Source organism: Oxyura jamaicensis, chromosome 1, assembly GCF_011077185.1.
Source record: "Oxyura jamaicensis isolate SHBP4307 breed ruddy duck chromosome 1, BPBGC_Ojam_1.0, whole genome shotgun sequence".
Lineage (NCBI taxonomy): Eukaryota > Metazoa > Chordata > Aves > Anseriformes > Anatidae > Oxyura > Oxyura jamaicensis.
This window is the reverse complement of record NC_048893.1, coordinates 150,330,392-150,338,644: the sequence shown is the minus strand read 5'-3', so window position 1 is coordinate 150,338,644 and position 8,253 is coordinate 150,330,392.

The window sequence follows — 8,253 nt, the reverse complement described above, 5'->3', positions numbered from 1 at the left end:
TATGTCCTCTAGCTAGAAGACAGGAATGAAACTCTTGCATATGATGCACTTGTCCAGCACAGAAGTCAGTTACCTCAACACCGAGCATGCTAAGCAAAGAGCAAATGTTGGTAAAGGTCTAGGTGTGGTGGTCACCTCTTGTCAAACATTTCTTAGTCCGGAACAGTGCCTGAGTCAGTCTGCTGGCATCTGCAGATTGCATGCTTGGCTGGCCCACGGGCATGCTGCTGGTGTTCACAAAGGGCTGTGTTTTCCCTTATTCCCTCTGTTGCTGACTTCTTGCAGTTTAAAACCAAAAATGTCATCCAGTCAAACTCTGTGGGATGAGGAATTTGCAGAGCACAGTAGGAGAATATAATGAGAAACCTTTTCTCCTTAAAGACAGACAGGCACTGGAACAGACTGCCCTGCAAGGATGTGCAGGTGCCATCCTTGGATGTTTTCAAGTCACAGCTGGACACAGCTCTGAGCAACCTGGCCAGAAATGAGTGCTGACCCTTCTCTGAGAAGGGGATTGCAGTAGAGACCTTCTGATGTCCCTTTTAACCTGATGGATTCTAGAATCTTATGATCCTACAAAGACTGAAAGCTGTAAAAGTCAAGGGGAATATCAAAGACCCAAAATTTCAAGAGCAAGCAGTTTTTTGTTGTTGCAAGGAAGGCAAACCATGATACAGCACAACTATTCTAGACCTTAGCCAACCCTTTCCCACAGCTAGAGAGCTCTGTTTACCAACCAGGCTTGTGTGTACAATCCTTATTTCCCAGGAGTCATCAAGACTGCAGGGATGAATTTGCTATCTGAAATTGCTTAGTTCTTCAGTTTTCTGTTTTATCAGTCCTCAAGATAGTGCAGACCTTTGTAGTCCTTTTTTATACTTAGAATTTAGACATGTATGGCTGTGTACATACATGCATACTTGGATACCCCTACTATTCACATGCAGAACTCAGCCTAGATTTTAACAGAAACTTGTGTCACAAAATTATTCATTTGACTTTGTGGTTTGAAACATATTTCTAATGTTTCATTCAATATATCATAAACTTTGATCAAGCTTCTGTTCACCAAGAATGCTTTCTTTGAGGCCTGCCTTTTGGTATTGCATTGTGGCACAAGGCTAGGAGCACACAAATGTCCTGGTGGGGAAGCTTTGAGACCTGTGTTCACAGATTAGGTCATATTCTCTCTTTAGTATCAAAATGCCTCCTCATGCAAATTGTGTTTTTGACTTGAGCTTGATTTCTTAGCCCAGATTTCCACCCTCTGTGGACTCCTTTTCAAAATGAAGTAGGATTGGGCTGGCTGGTCATGTATCCCCACCTCCAGAGAGCTTCTGCCTTCTTGGTTTGTTGATTTTGAGTTGCCAGAAGTGTTCTTTATACATAAATGTCCAGCTCCAGATTTCATTTCTGTTCAACAATCTGAAGTGTGGGTGATTTACTGGTATTTACTAAAATACTGACTCTCACTCTTGCAATTGGCAATGAGGGCCAAAGACCTGAGAGCAGAGATGTGCAGAGCCTGCCTGTATTAAAAACCAGGCGGTGGTCAGTGGGACAGCTGTACATCAGCTCTGTTCTTCGTGGTGAACAGCAGATGTCACTCTTGCCTAACATATAGAGGTTTGTTTCTCCACTGGAAGAAAGAATCCTTTGTGGAAGTGTGTGTGGGGAGGGGAAAAAAAGTGCCTGTTGGTCATAATTGTTACTGGGTGAAAACTTTCCTATGTAGATGTCTTCTTACCTGAAAGTAAACCCTAGGGTTTTCTGTTGTGCCCATACCTTGTTCTGAATCTCTAAAGAAAGGTATATTCCTGTGAGTTTTTTGTTGTTGTTACACTATATTTATCATTTTCCTTGAGCACAATCTTTGAAATGTGTGTCTGGGGACTGCTGAGTCGTGCAGAACCACCAGTCCCCTCAAAAACTTGCCATCTTGATACAGAAGCCAGTGAGAACTGGGTACCCAATTTGGGTACTGCAGGGCTGGAGGATAAATTCTTTGCCATCCCTGTTACATGCGAAGAGCAAGCCAAAACTGCCCTGCTATCTTTGATAGTGTAAAGTCTTGCAATGAAAGGTTGCCAGCCCTGGGCTGTGAGGGCAAATTCCACCCTCCTCTCTGCTCAAGTTCTCAAGACTCACCTGGCAGCTGTGCAACTACTCATTGCACTTATGACCCAAGCACCAAGGTCTGAAGCTTTTTAAAAGCTACAGAGGAATTCATACTACAATTGTGTGTGTTGATATGCCTGACTTATTTTTGAATAACTTGTTCAGAGTTGCCTTTAGTGTACTGGGAGGCTGGACCTGTGCCTGGACAGGAGTAAAATGCCTGTAAAGTTGTAAACTATGTGAGCACATGTGCTATGTGCTATTTTGCCCCTTTTTTTTTTTTTTTTTTTTTCTCCTCTTTAGTGAGTACAAATCAAGTTCCCTGAACAAAAATATCAGATGCTCTCACAGGGGTGACAGCTCTTGGTGTACCTCACAGAAAATATCACTTTTTAGAGATGTGTGGAAATCACGGTAATGGCTGACATCTGATAGAGTTTGGGCTGGTGGTCTCTTACAAAAATCATGCTCTCCTAAATAGTAACCATTTTAAAGACTTTTCACATAACAGAAGGGATTTTCCTACCAGAAAAGAAATGAATAAATAAAAATCCACTGTTTTGATATACCAGCTATGCACATTCTTCCAGTTGTGTCTGGGTCCCTAGAAGCTCAGTTGCACTGTACGGGACCAGAAGGTGTTTACAGAAAGAGACCATTTTTTTAATTATTATTGTCTGCTGAGGATATGCAATCTCAAGAATGAGGCAGGATGGGGGAGTTACACAACTGGGACATCACTTGAGAGAGATACTGAAGGCAAGACATCTCGCTATTGCACATCTGGCACATACGCCTTTCTTTCTGAATCCCACCTTGTACCCACTCTGAGGTCTCTGCTGATTTCAGTCAAGCGTTAAATGCTTGTTTTTAAAAGAATCTTTGAAAATATAAGATTAATCATATTGGCAGTGTTGTTAATAATCCTACTGAAGAGGATGTAAGGATGTATGTCAGTTTGGCAGTTCTTTAATTTCTCCAGAGGAATTCAGTGCACAGCTTCTTTCATAACAGCAAGTCTCATGCACCCCAGAGGCTCTGCAAGAAGGCAGTAGTGTGTCAGGAGAAAATAAATTGTTGGCAAGTATACAAGTCTAATTAAACCAAGGGGTTCGAGTAACACCAAGGGAAGCCTCACGGATCCATTCACTTATGTTATTTAGGAATTTTATTTCGCTGAAAAGTATTATGTGAAAATAAGAAGCTGTCACAGGTGACACAGTAAACAACAGCCTACAGTGTACTGTAGGGTTTTATTTAAAACCAGCAAGACAACGGGTTAACCCTATGTGATTTTCAGAGGCGCCCGCTTCTTTGCTGCCCCAGGCGCTATGGTCACAAGGTCTCACTGTCCTCTCCTAGCAGGGAAGTCGCTGATGGCACAGGATGGCCAGCACAAAGTCAGGTTGGGTGCTCGGTCACTTCTCCCAAGCAAAAAGTGATAGCACAAGAGGAAATGGCCTCAGGTTGTGCTGGGGAGGTTTAGGTTGGATATTAGGAAATTTTTCTTCGCTGTTTTGTGAGGTATTTGAACAGGTTGCCTGGGGAAGTAGTTGAGTCCCCATCCCTGGAGGTCTTCAAAAATGTGTATATGTAGAGCTTAGTGACATGGCTTAATGGTGGGCTTGGCATTGCTAGGTTAAAGGTTGGTCTTTGTAGGCATGCTTATATCTGATTATAAAACAGCAGCTTATTATAAAACATCTTCCAAGGTTTTTCCTTTATATTTCTTATTTTGTGAAGTATTTTACGTTACACTGTATAATGCCTCTATAAACACCATCCAGTAACAGTATGCATGTTTGTCATGCCAGAGGGTAATATTCCTGATGAATGCATGCTCCCTTTTAGGATGTTAATACAGAGCATTAAGCAGCTCCTCAGCAATGAATACTACTGCAAATGCCTCAGCCTTGCCTTCTCCCATTTACAATGAGTCTCCACTCCTCAGCAGCTTACAGTGAGAACATCTGTCCTTACCTTCAGGGCACTGCAGTGAAGCTCATCCTCAACTGCTGAATGGCTGATGTGCTCAGGTAAGGATCATGGCCTTTCCCGAGAAGAGATAGGACACTGCAGGCCCTCCATCATCCCTGGAAAAGGGTTTCTGCAAGCGGGGAAAAGATCCTACCATGAACTTGCTGAAGACCTGGTGCTAGTATCACCAGCTCCATGCTAGAACAGGTACTTCTTGTCTTCACTTCACCTTGAGTACCGAAAACAGAAAACAGATCAAACGTCACCAAAATCCAAACAACAACAGCCAAAGAAACAAAAAGCATTAATAAAATATACTAATTAACATACAAATAAAATAGATAATATATAATGTACTTAACTATTATATATTTTAATGATGTGGATAAAAATTAATATATAGTATAATTAATATATAAAATGCATTAATACATTTCAAAAAAATTTCTAACAAGATCATTCCCTTGGACAGACAAAAAAGTAAATGTTATAACACAGCACCCGAAGCCCCCACCAAAAGCTGTCCTGCTCTTGCTAGCTTTAACCCAGTGGCTGTTGCAGCAGAGTTGCACATCCCAAGGAAACATTATATTCGTTTTCCCCAGCTATCTGAACAATATTTGAAACCACACTGCTCCAGGCAGACGCTAATCTGCGGAACATGGGATTTTCTAAGGTTGGCTGTTTGTCAGTCTCTCCCATGGCACAGCTCCATGTTGTTAAAAAGTCTTTGGGAAACCAAGCAAGAATGATTGCGGCTGCTCGCTTGGGAGGTCTGGCTGCTCACCTGGGAACAGGGGTAATCGAGTATTTTCCTTGCTCCACTGGATGCCCAATTACTCGAGGTCAGGGACCATCAGCAAAGGGTTTGAGAGCATTTCCCTTGCTCAGTTTTCTGTACCTAATTACAAGGATGGCAAAGAATGCTCCTGAGGTGCAGGATATTCAGGTTTAAAACCCAGAAGTTAAACCCAGCTTCCCCGCTTCCTGAGGGAGAGCTGTAGCCTGCCAGCCACCAAGACAGGGGCTGGCGGAAAATTATCCACAGGTTTTATCAGTGCAGTCCCCCATTCCACTCTGGTTCCTGGCTGCAGACTGAAAAATTGGCATGGGTTTTGAGAAAAACAAACCCACTATTTTTGTTAACTCCTTTCTCAGAAGATATTACCTAAATTTAGAAATAATAATTCACATTGTATCTTCATTCCTTGTGAGGACCTCAAAGAGAAAGCTTCTCAAACAGTGAATGTGGACATTAAAATTATTGCTGAAAAGGGTCTTTTTCCCCCATCTCATTGCAGCTGTCTGTGCTCCCACAGATATGAATGTGGATGCTTACTCTTATGTTTGTAATCAGTCTCGCCCTACCTACCTGCTGTCATCTACACCAGTCTGCTCTGTACCTTGCTGGGAGAGGGACAGCTGAAGGGAACTAAGCTGTACTGTTAGCTACATGCCTGTGCACTTCAGCCCTTTACGGTCAATGGATGGCTAAATTGTACAAAGCAGTACATATATATGTATTGTGAAAATAACACAATTTTTAAAAGATCCTAACTGTGAAGTAAGACAATATGCATCGGAATAGCAAAAGGCCCTCTGTGTGAGCTTTAGTATCATGTCTTACAATAATTGTCAGTGGATTTCTTAAACTTTAATATTTTGAAGGTAAAAACAGTGTTTAACAAAAAGATATCAGATTATAATCAAAAAGATTGGTTTTAATCACTAGCCTTGTTCACCAAACTCTGGCTTACACATAAATCACTGAAACTTCTTCAGGAGGGTGCTTCGGTGGAAAACTGTCCTGGTGCAGCCTAGATTTTTTTTTTACTCCCATTAAAAGGACATACTAAACAAAAGTAACTCTGAGCTGTTACTATCATATAAATAATTTACCTGTTAAAAACTTAGTCTAATATATCGAGGCAAAAATTCAAAAGGTAGAGCTATTGCTGTGCTAAAAACTCCCTGAAGTGAGATAAACACTGAAATGACTGTTAAGACTGGGAGAAACACAAAATAGATTGGCTGAAGAAAAGCTTGTTGTATCAGATGATATGTCTAGCATGTGATTAAGAACTGCATCACAGCAAAAGCTGAATAGCTGCCAAGGGCACTCATTTGCTTCCCCCTGCAGTCACGAGCAAGTGACTTGGCAGAAGCTAAAATGCAGGGTGTATGCTGCGTGGTGCATGGGATATTATGGGATATTCTGACCTTCATGCTCCAGCTGGTCAGTAGGCACCGTGGAGGACTGGGTAGCTGAGGCCAGCTCAGCACCAGAGATATTTGCAAGTGTCACGTCACTGTGGGGCACAGTATTTTTAATCATCATCTTTTCTACACTAGCACTGCCAGATGCAAGCGTAGTACAAAAGATCAAGGTGCTGCTGGTGTCCCTTACTTTGCAGGGAAAACTGGAATAATGTACGCCACTGTAGTCTAAATCTAATTTTGGAAATCTCCAGGGATCCACCACAACCTGGGGCAGTTTCAATGCTTAGCACCTTTATGGAGAATATTTTTTTCCTTACAGTCGCTGGTGGCCGTGTCACTTCTTGTCCTTTCTGGGCACCTGGGAGAAGGGTTGGATTTCCTCCCTCACTCTCCTGCCAAACTCTGCCTTCCCTCCGGGCGGTACAGCCCAAGCCAACCTCACCCCATAGTCGTCATCCCTCCTGTGCATCTTGCTTGTTTTTTTACAGTGGGGAAGCCCATACACCTCGTCCCCTGTGCTGTGGAGTGGAGGTGTCTGGGGACCCCAGGGAGACTGTCACCACAGGGGAGGAAAGTAAAGTCTCCTTTCCCCACTTTTAAAAAGTTACTGCTCTGGCAGCCTGCTGAGCATTTTTGTGTTGTTTTGTTTGCATTTATGGTTTAAATATGAAAAGCTTCATTATGATGCCATTCATTATCTCAATCTAATAAACTTCATAGCCTTCCACCTTGACATTTATTTGCTGTTAATGCATGGGCTTTAATCGCTGTACTTTATTTGGCCCAGGTGAAGGTTACTTGCCTATAAGCAAGAAGCAGACATAAGCTGTCATTTTGATAGTTGTGTGAGCTGTAGCCAAACTGCTTTACAACTCTGTGTTGCTTAATTGTGAACAAAAAAAAGGCACTGCTATGCATTATTTCCATGTTCTGTGTGCAGTGCTCAGCTTGTACACAGTTCAGATCATGAAAAAAGTCCACTTGTGCAATCTCTTTCTACCTCTTGCTAATGGAGAAAAAATAAAACACATACACACACAAATCCCCCTAATAGCAATAAAAGAAGTATAAAAATAAAGATGACAGTTTAATGGAGATTTGTTTGAACAGCATGTTTTTCTTTTAACTAGTTATAGCGGTGCATTACTAATGGTTTTCAACAGCCTGAAATGGAACTGCTAAAAACATTATGAGGTTTGCAAACATCTTATGTTTTGGGCCACTGGTTAGGCACACAAATGGTCCTACTGAGCTTTCAGAGCTGCAATAAATGCTCTAAACCTTGTAAGGCAACTCATCTTTTCCCTATCAGCCATTGTGCTTCAGTTGTTGGTCTCATTTTTTGTATACAAATTATTTTTTTCCAAACAAAGAAGAATTTGTCTATTACCATGAGGTAACGCTGTCACTTGACAAGACTTAATTTTATGGTCATTATGAATAGTGTTATGGTGATCACTCTTCACTCTCTTTTATGCCTACTTTCTTGGGAAAGCCTTTGACTCACAGAAAAGGCTGTGCAAAGAAAAGCACTGGAGAATAACCATACATGACCTAATAGAACAATTTCTCTTCACAAAGCTCATCAGAAGACTGGGATTTCCTTAAAAAAGTTTGCTGTGAGCATATAAATTTCATAGTAAGAGCTTCTGGAATAATTCTGTAACAATGAAATGGAAAAATAATGCAACAGACACAGCAAGGTGCTTGGCAAAACCTAACAATATGACATTTAATATCTATTTATTAATAAAGTAGATATACAACTCTTGGTTCTCTTACTGTTTCTCCTGGTGCTGTTGCTTCTCCACTACTAAAATAAATTTATGGATCTTGACAGCCTGATCAGGGCATCACAATAACCCACGCAGGATTTCTCATGTGCAAGTGATGCCTTGCTCTTAAACCATGCGGGAAATTCCTTGGTGGTTGTCGGAG